We start from the raw sequence: 13,727 nt of genomic DNA, 5'->3' as shown, positions 1-13,727 counted from the left end.
CATTCCTTGGTTATTTCACCCCATTTACCATAAACACTGTAATGTGCATACTGCTTTACTTCTGCTATGATTTGGATTTCATTTGAAAGTTTTATTTTGCATTTTACAGCACAAACACTAATATATATCTGCTAAACAAAGCAATGCAGTCTCACAATGAAAATAGACTTGGCATTAAAATGTCTCTGCCCTTGAAACTCACATTCATTGAAACAGCATTGAAACCACATTCAAAGAAAATGCATTTTGCCAATGGCAGATAAAGATTAACTTTGGGCTGTTTTCAAATCATAGGCCCCTTGAACATGAAACATACACGTGCTCTTTGATACACCTTCCTGATTGTATTAAATTATATTCCTTGTACAATACAATATAGTTGTTAGAAGGCATTTTAAATTTATTGTTTTGAACATTTTTCCAGTAAACAATTAAACAAAATGCATGCACCAATAATGAAAAAACTGCCCAATTCGGAACATTTCCATCATAAAAGTCTACTCAAACTTCTACAGTCCACCAGTAAGTATGCACAATCTCTGAAGAAGTAAAAGTCATCTAAATTCCACATTAAAGAAATCTGTAACTAATAAAGAGGTTACTGCTAGCAAACAACTTTATATGTGATAAGTGCCTGTTGCCCTTGAGGAATAAATTGCTTATGTTGCATTAAAAAAATGATATGCTAATAATATCGCAATAGGGAATGGATGGCAAACTGAGAACAGGTTCATAGTTACTAGGTATCTTCGCCAAAAAGGACTGCAGCATCCACCCCCTTTACAACATAGTACAGTATGAGCAATGCATCTACCTACTGTGGGAGTAGAACCCACAGCCTTCTTCATCAAAAGCAAGTACACTACCTGTTGTGCTATTAACAACGCAAGCAGACTCAGCATAAGCAACACTATAAACTTTTGTTCCCCTGCAGCTCAGCTCCTTGTAAAATTTACTCGACACTCAGCTGTATCTCTCAATTTTGCAGTACAAGAAATCTGGAAAAAGCCAAAATTTATTTGGGGGGGGAGCCCAGAATCCAGGGACACATTTTAAACATTGCTTGTATAATGTTGGAAAGTTGCTAGAATAAAATGCTGTGTTACCACCATACATTTTACTGCCAAGTCTTAAACCCAGGACCCTGTGCAAAACAGTCAGAGCAGCATACCACTATGCCAAATCGGCTGTTTTGTGAAAGAGAAGAAGACAAACTTAAATGGCTACCATTTAGTGAATTCAGTTCTAACCATAGCTCTCAACTTTAGCACAAAAAACCTGGATGAAGCCAATAATGGGGGGAATACAGTCCCAAAAATAGGGACAAATTTCAAATACCCATGTTATAAACATAGAAAATTGCTAGAATAAAAGGTTTTGTGTTACCATATACTTTCTGAAGAATATGAAGTCTGAGATTCAAACGCCTGTTATTTTTATTTATTTAACATTTGTTAACCAGGAAAGTCTGACTTGGAACAAAAGCCAATTTTCAGCAGAGGCCCAGAGAGAAACACTGCAGACACATGTCTTTGTAAGATAGAAACACTGCAGACACATGTCTTTGTAAGATGGGAGGACATGCAGACTCCACACAGGCACCCCAGCCAAGAATCAAACCAGAGAACCTGTAGCTGTCGGGTAATAATGCTACCAGTGCACCATTGCACTACTGACTGTATAAGGAAAGACAAACATACAGAAACCACAGCTTTTATGAGGAACAGAACAAATATGAGGCAAAAATCTGCAAACATTTTTTACAAATGGTGGTGGGTAGAGAATTCAGGCCCTTGCCACTTGCATCCATGGTACAAGGTTCAAGCCTGAGGTATTTTCTACCCACCACCATGTGTTCTATGTAGCATAGTTCATAGATTAGTACTAAGCTAACTGCCCTTGCAAGCCATTTTAAGCCTAGCCAATTATCCCTTGTGAGACTCAAACCCTGCACCTTGTGTTTGTAAGGCAAACACCTTAACCATTAAGCCACCACACTCACACACACTCTCCCGGTCCCCCTGGTAGGTTCCTCTGCCTGCTGATGATGCTGGTTTCCTGCTGGAAGCCCCAGACCGCTGACAATGCAGTCTGGTGTCGTTCTGTTCCTCAGTCATCATCACCACCACCCTGACTTCTGGGCTGCAGGGCAGGAATGCCGTCCTCCCTTATCTGGACTGCCTGGCAGAGCAGTTTGGGGCTCTGTGAGAGTACCCTGAACTCCAAGCACACCACACATGTGTGGAGTTCTGGACTCATTCATTTTCTTTTTTATTTTCCATTTCTTCTCCGTTTCTAGGTGGGGGGGGGCTGCAGTCCTATAGCATGAGCCGCCCCTGGCACTTGGGACTCCCTGCCAAAGTCCCTCACAGTAGACACCGACTTGGAGGAAGGGGAGAATTTTCCTTGGTCCCCCCCCCGTTCCCCCCTCGGATGATGTCTCCTTTGGAGACATCATCGAAGTCCTGCTCCATTGTGTGTGTGGGGGGTGGTCTGCCAAAAAAAAAACTCAGATGAGTCTGTGTTCCTGGAAGGGTTTGGCACAGAACCTTCTACCCTCTTGGGTGTCCCCACCCACGTACCCACTTGTGGATTTGCTTACATCTCTGGCATTGAAGGAACCCGACATGGTGGAGCCTTTCCCCAAGTGCCCTGATAAGACTTTGAGTGCACCGTCGGACAAACTACATTGGTCGAAGGGGTCCCTGGTTGATGCCTTGCTGGTGGTGGCAGCCACCAAGAAAGAGCTTGCTCAGGACAGCTTGACAGTCCATCCACCGGACTGAGAGTCTAGGGCTGTGGACCATTTTGGGAAGTGGGTTTATGCTTCAGCCACGTTTGCTGTATGTGCGCTAAACAACATGGCACATGTGATCAGACTTCAGCAAGACCTGATCAAAGAGGTCACTGAGTCTGCCCCAGGGTCCATGTTGGTGGAGGAGAAGGTGCTTTCCTCTCATATGGTCACTCTTACTTCCATTTCCAACACATCTGTGTGGCTCCTGTCACATGCCACTGAAGGTGCTACTAGAGCAGCCGGTACAGGCGTTGCCATCAGGCATCACGCCTGGCTCCGGCTTTGTGCTTTTTCAGAGCCCTTCAAGGTGTCTTTTACAAATGCTTCTTATGATGGTTTCACTGTTTTCGGGAAGACAGTACAAGACACATTGGTCCAGAGCAAGAAAGACTGGAAGACCTTGTCTGCTGTCGGAATCTGTTTTTCAACCCTTCTATGATCCTTTTCATGGAATCTGTGAGGGATGAAGAAGATGTGGTTCTGGAAGTGTGAAGGTTATTCCCAAGATGCTTAGGACTCAACCTCCCCCAGAGGCAGAGGGGGATTTGACAGACACCGCCCTTGTAGCAGAGGGGGTACGAGGAGCCAGGGGTCTTGGGATTCCTTCCCAGACAGGCCTACACAGCAGCCCTGAAGGGTTGCCGGCTACTCTTCTCTGGAGGCAGTCAGGGGACTCTTCTCGCTACACCCAACAGCATGGGAGTCCATCACAGACGATCATTGGGTGTTGCAAATCATATCCAGAGGATATTCAATCCCCTTCACACAAACGCCACTTCCACCCAAACACCTCCCGGACGTTCAACCCACAAAAAGGGAAGAAGCTTCAGTGGAAATTTCCATGCTGCTCAGAAAATCAGTCATCCACCCTGTCCCCCCCAGACCAGTCCAGATTAAGCATCTATTCCAGGCTCTTTTCAGAGCCAAAGAAAATAGGGAACTTGAGATCCATTCTGGATCTTTCATCCCATAACCTGTCAGTTTCCAAGACAAAATTCCAGATGGTCACATTCCAGTCTATTCTGCCCTTCCTGCAGGAAAGTGAATGGATATGCTTGGTGAACCTCCAGGACGCGTACTATCTTATCAGAATGGACAGGTGCTCTCGGAGGTTCCTCCGCTTCCAGCTGAGGGCCAGTCATTATCAGTTCAGAGTGCTACCTTTTGGTCTCACCACTGCCCCCAGGGTATTCACCAAAATAATGGCAGTGGTAGCAGCTCACATGCTGCTGCAGGGGTTCCAGGTCATCCCTTGCCTGGATAATTGGCTCCTTTCTCCTCCCTCCAGGAATCAACTCTTCCCAAGCCAGGGATCTCCATCTTCAGACCTCCCACCAGTTGGGCATCACCATAAATATCAGCAAGTCCCTGTTGGATCTGGCTCAAGTTCTGGATTTTATTGGAGCTTGGTTAGACACCATTCAGACCCAGGTTTTTCTAACTCTGGACAGACTTCAACTCCTCAAGCATCATGTTTTGTGCATTCTTCAAGCTCAGTCTCCCTCGGCGGAATCCATTCTTCGGGTGTTAGTGGCCACCATGGACCCCATCGCCACACATGAGGGTTCTCCAGTGGACATTAGCGGTCTAGTGGTCCTTACTAGAGCTGTCATTGTTCCCCTCCTGTTCATTTGTCTCAAGCCTGCAGGGATTCGCTTTTCTGCTGGCTTCAACCCCCAGATCTTCTGGTTCGTCCATTTATCCTTCGTACCTCGATGACCACGGATGCCTCCCTACTCAGGTGGTGGGGGCACTGCTTAGGAAGGACAGTCAAAGCACATGGTGTTCCCTGGAGACCCAACTACATATCAATGTCCTGGAGATGAGGGCGATGTTTTTGGAGTTGCAAGCTATTCATGTCCATCTTCTCATAGGGATGATTGACATCCAGACAGACAACATGTCTGTAATCTGGTACATCAGTAAACGGGGGGGGGGGGGCAGGTCTTATCCCCTTTGTCATGAAGCCATGAGATTGTGGGAGTTGGTGATCTCCACTGGCCGTTTTCTGGTGGCAACGCACATTCCAGGGAGGTCCAACAAGCTGGCAGATAGGCTTAGCAGGTCTATCCTGATGCTTTACAAGTGGTCTCTGAATCCTTCAGTAGCAGAGCAGATATTTCTAAAGTGGGGTCAGCCTTGCTGTGATCTCTTCGCCTCTCCTTAAAATGTGAAGTGCAGTGAGTATTTCGCTCTGAACCCCTCACAGGGGGGAGTCCCCCAGAGACGCTCAGATTCATGCTTGGCCCTCCGGTCGTGTGTATGCTTATCCTCCACTTCCACTGATTCCGAAATTCATTCAGAAAGCTTGAAGGCTGGGCAGCTCGGTCATCCTTATTGCCTCTTTCTGCCCTTGCCAAGTATGGTTCCCTTCTATGTGGTCTCATGTAGTGTGTCCTCCATGGCCGTTAGATCCAGTTCTATATCTGATCTTGCATCTCTCAGGGATTACACATCCAGATCTAGTCAGTCTGAAGCTTTCAGCTTGGCTGCTCCAGTTCCTGTGATAGTCAGGACTCCTGAGCTGTCTTCTCCTGTTAAGAAGATTTTGGTAGCAGCTCATAAATTTTCCACTAGGAAGGTCTACTCTAGTAAGTGGAAATGTTTTTCAATTTGGGCGTATCAGCATGCCTTGGACCCTTTCAAGGCTTCAGTTCCTGCCATCTTAGAGTTTCTGACAGATATTTTTCAGCAGGGTGCCATCTTTTCTATGGTTAAGGTTCAGCTGGCAGCTATTTCTAACTTTCATATAGGAGATAATTTGACTTACCTGGCTTCTTCACAGCTTTCTAAAGCCTTTTTGAAAGGTACGTTTTTACTTGGGCCTCCAGGCAAGGACCCAACGCCGCTATGGGATCTTACTCTAGTCCTTCAAGCCTTGGTTTCTTCCCCCTTTTTGAATCCGATCCCAGCGCTTCCTTGGGATCTTACTCTAGTCCTTCAAGCCTTGGTTTCTTCCCCCTTTGAATCTGTAGCTTCAGTGGATTGCAGTTTCTGTCTTGTAAGACAGCTTTTCTGATTGCCATTACCTCAGCTAAAAGGGAGTCGGAGCTTCCGGCCTTCTCTGTTAAAGCCCCCTTATGGTGTTCCATAGAGACAGGGTATCCTTGCGCACTAATCCTTCATTCCTTCTAAAAGTGGCTTCGGAATCAGTCTCCCTGTTTTCTTTCCAAACTTCCAGAATAAGAGAGAGTATAAATTGCATTTTCTTGATGTTCATAGACAATTGCATTTTTATTTGCAATGAACAAAGTTGTTTTGTAAGTCTGGTCAACTCTTTGTTTTGTTTTCTAAGCCCTTCTTGGGGAAACCTGTGTCAAAGGTGACCATTGCTCGTTGAATCTCTCAGTGCATAGCTCTGGTGTATACATCCAAAGTATTATCTCTACCAGGTCAGGTCAATGCACACTCTACTAGGTCTATGGCTACTTCACCGGCCTTTTGTTCTGGAGTCTGTTTAGATGACATTTGCTCTGCAGCTGCTTGGGCATCTTCATACATGTCCTTCACTATAAGTTGGATCTCCTGACCAGAGGCAGGGCATCCTTTGGCTCTGCCATGCTCCAGAATATCCTTCCATGAGGACCTCCCAGGGTTTTTTTGTTAGCTGGGGACTCTGTCCCACAGGTTGAAGAGCAAATGAAAACTTTTTTTATCCGAAGTTGTTATGTACTCACCGTAATGTTCCATCTGAGTTGTTGCTTTTCATTTGTCTTCAACCGTCCTTCCCTCTTTCCTTCTGCCTTATGTGGTAACCAAAAAACACAATGTTCCGTGCTGTAGCCAAAGTTTACCAGTCCAAAAAAGAAACAAAATGCAAAGAAAAAGACTGGCAAAACACCGCTATGTAAAATAATAATTAATTAATATCACCTCCTCTTATTTACTCACAGAGACTTTAGAGTCCAAATGGATTGTCACACTCACTTCACATAGGTTTCCAGGCTTAAATGAGATGATACCTTTAAAGCCCGCTTTACAAAAAAGGCGGGTTGTTTATTAAGAGCTGATTGGCTGCTACTGTTTTTAAAAAAGAAAGTTTTGTTGTGTTTTAACTGTCTGATGAAGGGTTATTGAACCCAAAAGCGCTTACACTGTTGGATTTTTCTCTATTAAATTATTGTTATTTTACATAGCGGTGTTTTGCCAGTCTTTTTCTTTGCCTTATGTGGTAGACAGGACCGAAGAGACATAGCCCATACTTTAGCAAACGTTTGTCTTTCCTATGGTGCTCTCAGGGTACTACTTACAAGGTGTAAGGCTTTTGGTTAGGTTTGGGTGCTATGGTCGGCAGCAAACTCGATCAGAGGAGAGGAGGGAGACAGGAACATTATGGGTAGGGGAGGAGCTTGGAGCATGGATCCGATGCTGGAAAATGCAGCTCTAAAATGTAGTGCAGTCTTGGAGTTAGAATGTGTGTGTGTGTGTGTGTGTGTGTGTGTGTGTGTGTGTGTGTGTGTGTGTATGTATGTATCTATATTTATATATCTGTCATAGATATGTATGTGTGTATGTATATGTATGTATATATATGTATATATATATATATATATATATATATATATATATATATATATATATATACATGTATATGTGTGTGTGTGTGTGTATATATATATATATATATATATATATATATATATATATATATATATATATATATATATATATATATATATAATTAGTAGGGGCTTGCCTCCCTGCATAAATGTATTTAGTGTTATGTTTTTTTTTGTTGTTTTGTTTTTATTTGCTGTTTATTGAATTGTTTTTCCGTGAAAGTGCATTTTCAGATAAATGCACTTTCGGAAAAGCGGAGTCACGAAATTACATGTGTGTGTGTGTGTGTGTGTGTGTGTGTGTGTGTGTGTGTGTGTGTGTGTGTGTGTGTGTGTGTGTGAAATAAACCAGTGATAAAGCACATCTGTTTCATTCTAACCCACCTTCAAATAAACCATAGAAATCCATTAATATGAATACCTTGGCACTGAGGCATGTAAATAAAGCATGTTGGGTATCCATAATATTTACAAAACTGTTTCCACCCTGTTATGTACCCATGCACCAATGTACATAGATATGACTACAAACATATTTATGTATGCATATGCACATATATATCTATATGTATGTATGTGTGTATATATATATATATATATATATATATATATATATATATATATATATATATATATATATACACGTACATATATATGTAACATGCATGCTAAAAACCATACCCCATATGAAAGATAACCATATTTATAAGTGTTCATTTAAACCTGGCTTATATGTGGCCCCCATGTTAACAATCCAAAACTTCTCTTTCTTATCCAAAATCCTGTGTTTTTCCCCATTTGACAGATTACTACCCCAAACAACATCTATGCCAACAAACCCAAAATGTGCAGAAGCATGTTCCACCTTGTGCTTATAAAGGGCGCTCCCAGATCTTTTGCAGATTGTCACTAAGATGTACAGCTATTTGGTTTTTAAAGGCTCTTGAGGTCTGGCAAATGTAAAAAGCCCCACACTGGCAAATTGCCATATAATATGACCCATACAGTGCGACATGTGATAAAGTATCTTATCTCATATACCTTCGAGGTATTTATCAAGGTAAACGATTTAGATCTAGATACAACCTTTCAGTAAACACAATTGCCACAAAATTTGCAGCCTTTCAAAACCATCAGTTTTACTCCTTTTTTTTCATCCCTATTCATCTTCTTATACCATGATAAAAATAATCTCGCATTCCTACCTTGTCTGTAACTGTATGAGGAATGGTCACTCAGATATTGGTCAAAAAAATCATCGGATTTTAAAATATGCCAATGTCTATCTATGATCTCCTTGATTCTAAAACTATTTTTACCATATGTAGTAACTAATCTAATTTGAGTCTGTTGGGGCCCTAACTTTGGTTCTGATTCTCCAGTTTTAAACCGTACAAGTTCTCTCTTATAATCTAGCGCTACTTTTTTCACCCTATCACCCATTTTTTCAGTCTCAATCTTGTAGTTACTGTCATCACTGCAAATGCATCTTAACCTTTGAAACTGGGCCTCTGCTTCTAGTGATCACCAGGCAGAGCAACCTTTATATTCTTGAGCACCATTGACCCAAAGGAAGCTGTTCCCCTGGAGACCAAATCCAGTTTGTAATGAGTGATAAAGGTAGGGGGAGTAGCCCACATTGCTGCTGCACAGATATCATCCATAGAAGCCCTTGAATGGAAAACCACAGAAGTTGGCATTGATCTGGCGGAGTGTGCTTTGATTTTCTGTGGTATAGGGCTTTTTGACTGTCTGTAGATGAAGAGTATACAGTCTCTGAGCCATTTAGATAGTCCCCTTAAAAACTGACTTTCCCATTTTTAAGACCACAAAATGATACAAATAGCTGGTCCAATTTGCGCATTGTTTTTGTCGTATCAAGATAAAAATCTTATCTGTCTGTGTACATCTAATGAATGCAGACAGTACTCTCCTTTGTTCGAAAAATTAGGGAAGTAAACTGGAAGGTCAATAGTCTGGTTAATGGTGAAATCAGAAATAACTTTGGGAAGAGAGGAAGGGTTCATCCGGAGTGATACTCTGTCCTTGTGGGAAATCAAATAAGGGCGCTTTATGCATAATGCGTGAAGCTCAAAAATGTGTCTAGCTGACGTGATGGCTACCAGAAAAAGAGATTTCCAGGGTAAGAACTTGATGTGACAGGTAGATGCGGGTTCAAAGGGAGGTTGTGTCAAAGATTGGCAGAATAGTGTGAGACTCCATGGTTCTATTGGTTGTTTGATTGGAGGTCTAATGTGAGAGACTCCTTTTTAAAAAGGTTTTACATAGACGATGTGAGATTAACGAGGAGTCCTTGAAACCATTATGGAAATATGAAATGGCAGCTAGGTGAACTCGAATAGTGGATGCTGCAGCTCCCTCCTCGAAATAATTTGGTAAGTAATCTAGCACTGCAGTGACTGGAGCTGAATACGGGTCTAGTTTTCTCTGCTTGGACCAAATTACGAACCTTTTCCACTTGCTAAGATATATATTCCCGGTGGATGGCTTGTGCGAGGCCAGAATAATGTCATGTTGGGGAGGAAAGGTTGCTTTGCCTGGTGATCATTGGAAGTGGAGAAAACAAGCTTTCAGTTTGAGGCTGGTTATGTTCGGGTGGCTTAACCCTTGGGGGTGAGAAATCAGGTCTGAGGTTGGAACCAGAATCCACGGTCGGCATAGTAAGAGAAGCCAGAGAAAGGGGAACCATACTTGTCGAGGCCAATGAGGATCACTTTGCTTTTCAACTGAAGGGCTTTCTTCAAGAATTGGGGGATCAGGTGGAAGGGAGGGTACGCATACAGAGGTCCTGTGGGCCATTTGTGGATTAGTGCATCCCTCGGAGACTCCCCCTGCAGGGGAATTGGGGCAAAATAGCTGCTGCATTTTTGGTTTGATGGGGAGACTAATGGGTCACAGCAAGGCTGGCCCCAACGGCTGAAGATCTTCGCCGCTATGCTCGAATTGAGAGACCACTCATGAAGCAGAAGGTTACATCTGCTTAGCTTGTCTGCAATCACGTTGGAATCCCCGGGAATATGCATTGCGATTTGAAAGCGGTTCGAAGCTGTTGCCCATTGCCAAATTCTCATGGCCTCTTGACCGAACGGGTAGGACTTGGTTCCTCCTTGCTTGTTGATATACCAGACTACTGTCTTGTTGTCTGACTGGATGGCAGTTGTTCCAGAAGGAAGGACAGATTGAAATGCCTGCAATGCTAAAAGCACTGCCCTTAGTTCTAATACATTTATATGCAGATTGGCCTCTATAGTAGACCATGTGCCTTGGACTGTCATCCCCTGAAAATGCCCCACCCCTCACCCTATGAGGGAAGCGTTCGTGGTCACAGTGGCCTTGGGCTGACAAGGGTAGAAAGGGCTACTCGAAAGTTCTGATGTTCTTCATGTTTCACTGTTGCAGTCATCACCTGTGAGGTTATCCCTGCTGTGGTAGCCCTCGGCTAGCCCGAATATCAGAGTCAATGTTTTTCTGTGTCGGCTGCTGTCGCATGCTGTCTGATGTCAGGCCGTCAGTGCTATAAAGGAGAGCAGCCGACACAATTACATCAGTATTTCTTGCATGGAGCCTGTAGCAGAAGCAATTTGCAAGTGTGCTGGTCGGTCGCTATCATAGTTTTGATTTACAGTTGAAAACGTCTGAAGCTAAGTACCTTGTTGGGGATCCTTTTTTTCTTTCACTAACCGATGTCCGAAAAAGTTAACTGTCTCGCCTGTGGAAAGCAAATACAACACTGAGACTTCCACTCATACTGTGTCACTTGTTTAGGCCCAGATCATAACATCCCTTGTTGCTGGTTCTGTGCCCACTTTAATGTGAGAACCATTTGTTGTAGAGCTCTTATTGTAGCCAGGAATTTTCATCTTCGTCTTTGCATTCCAAAATGGCGTCAGTCAGCCAACCTTCCAGACATTCTGAAGAAACGCCAGGATAAAGATAGAGACGGACCACACAATGCCAAGCCTTCTGAGGAAGCTACCACTAAGCAGGTCGTCAGTTCTCTGGAATGCAATGAGACACTTTTGCAGCCCCTGATGCCCGATTCAATACCTTTGCAGGCCTCTACCGAGACCCGTTCAGAGTCCGGTATGCCACAGAAATCTTTGTCTTCCTAGCCTTTTGTTGTCTCTGCCTCAGCTGGGTCTGGAACCGTGACACAGGCACCGGCTTCTGAGGAGGCCTTTCGCATACAGATTCCAGACAAAAAAACGAAGTCTTATCTTCTGACTACCATTCCTCTCAGACCGATGGATTCACTTAGGCCAAGAGGCAAGGCCATCCCCAGGAAAACTACCTCTAGCCACCATGTTAATCTTGCTCCTCCTCCTCCCCGAACTCGAATGCTTAAAATGGCAGAGGATCTTATCTCCCTTATCAGGGGTAGTCAGGCCAGAACTTCTAAAATGAAAAGAGACTTTTCTCCTGATATACTCTCGGAACAGGATTCTGAGGAATCTGATTATTCAGAGTTTGAAGAGGAACAACAACCTCTAACTGCTAATGAGGATTTAGACGCAGAGGAATCCTTTCCCTCTGCCTCCCCAGCAGACGATCTTTCCTTTGGGGAAACCGTTCGCACCCTCAGGGAACATATTTTCACTGGGAATCCCAGGACTTCCCTCTGTCTACGAAAAGACTAAGAGGGTTTCTAGACCTGCCCCAGCACAGACCCTTGGCCATCCTCCTGTCTTAGATTTGGTTGATGATGTCTTCCAGGAATCCAGTTAACTCCTGACGCCCTCCCACCAGCTCCCAGAAAATCTGACCGGTATTACAGAGTACCAGATTCTCACAAATACCTGTATAGAAATCCTGCTGCAGACCCGGAGGTCATTACACAGGGACCAAAAGGAGCTAAGGCTAGCTCTACAAAGAATCCTACTCCTTCTGACAAGGACTCCAGAGCTCTGGACAGATGGGGTAAAAAAAGTATACACCTCTGCAACCTTGGCTATTAGTCCTCTCGACTGTCAGTTCCACATGTTAAAATATCAATAACGCACTTTGGAACTGTTAAAACAAAACATTTCTACCTTTCCTGATTTACTGCACTCTACTTGTCAAGTGGCTAAACACTCATTGCACTGTGAATATAACACCCTAGAAGCCTCTAGCAGGGCAGCAGTCTCGGGATCTGTCATTTAGGAGACTTGCATGGTTAAAAGAACAACCTCTCCCTGATCATGTCAAATCTAAACTACTTGATGCTTGTTTGGAGAAAAAGCAGAAGAGGTGCTTAAAAAGATGGAAGACAAAGCAAAATCTATGCAAACAGTAAAAGATTTCCTTCAGGTACAACCTCCCTAGGTTCAGCAGGAATTTTCCCTCAAAACACTGGTCCTTTCCTGCACCTAGCAGACAGAGGCGAGGTAAGCCCTGCAGGGACAGACCACCCAGACTCCCACCCCAGTCCAAGACAGGGAGTTCTAAGCCATCTTTATATGGCAAAAATTCTCAGTGACTCCCTCTTCCCCCCCGCCGTCTTTTCGCTCACCAAAAACTAGGAGGAAGGCTCTCCCTCTGCAAAGAAAATTGTGTCTCTCTATAACACAGGACCAATGGGTTTTAAAGATAAATTTTCAGGGATACAAATTCTTCTTCAACGAACTCCCAATTCTAAGAGGGTACCAGGACTTATCTCCAAATCAGTGGGCAGAGGCATTGAAACTGGTCCAAACCTCTCCTATCCCAAGGGACAGTAGAACCTGTCCCCTCAGATCAAACGGGCATAGGCTTTTATTCCAGACTATTCTTGGTTCCCAGTAAAGAGGGAACTTAGTGCCCCATCCTGGATCTATCCATTCTGAACACCTTCCTGGTGGTCCCAAATTCAAAATGCTAACCTTACAGCAGCTGCTGCCTCTGCTGACAAAAAATGCCCGGCTAGTAACTCTAGATCTAAAAGATGCCTACCTCCACATCCCCATAAGGGAATCCTGCAGGAAACTCCTTCGCTTCAGAGCAGGTTCACAACACTTTCAGTTCCCTGCACTACCCTTTGGCTTATCTACTGCACCCAGGGTATTCACCAAATGCTTAGCCCCGGCCATAGCCTTCTGCAGACAGAAAAATATACAAATTTATCCTTATCTGGACGACTGCCTCATTCAGGCAGACTGAAAAGAAAAGCTCCTCAAGGACCTCCTCTTTGTCAAAACCCTCCTAACCTCCTTAGGGTACAGCATAAACGAGAAGAAATCAAAGCAAACACCCTCCATGAAAGTCATTTTCTTGGGAGCACTGCTGGGCACAGCATCCCAAATGGCCTTCCTATCCACAGAAAAGCAGAGCTTCTTGCTTCTCTATTTCACCCAGCTGGTTTCCACTACTCCCCTCACTGCTGGGAAGTTCCT

At 43.9% G+C, this 13,727-nt stretch overlaps 1 protein-coding gene across 2 annotated transcripts in view; it reads left to right on the top strand.

Moving 5' to 3' along the window:
• LOC122789744 (ubiquitin carboxyl-terminal hydrolase 12) overlaps window positions 1–13,727 on the top strand; it is a 902,204-nt gene that overhangs the window by 34,172 nt on the left and 854,305 nt on the right. The gene's annotated exons all lie outside the window — the stretch shown is intronic.

The sequence above is a fragment of the Protopterus annectens genome, chromosome 15.part0, assembly GCF_019279795.1.
Source record: "Protopterus annectens isolate FY-2018-M chromosome 15.part0, PAN1.0, whole genome shotgun sequence".
NCBI classification, from domain to species: domain Eukaryota; kingdom Metazoa; phylum Chordata; order Ceratodontiformes; family Protopteridae; genus Protopterus; species Protopterus annectens.
Note: the sequence above shows the minus strand (reverse complement) of the source record. Positions and strands in the feature narration are given on the sequence as shown.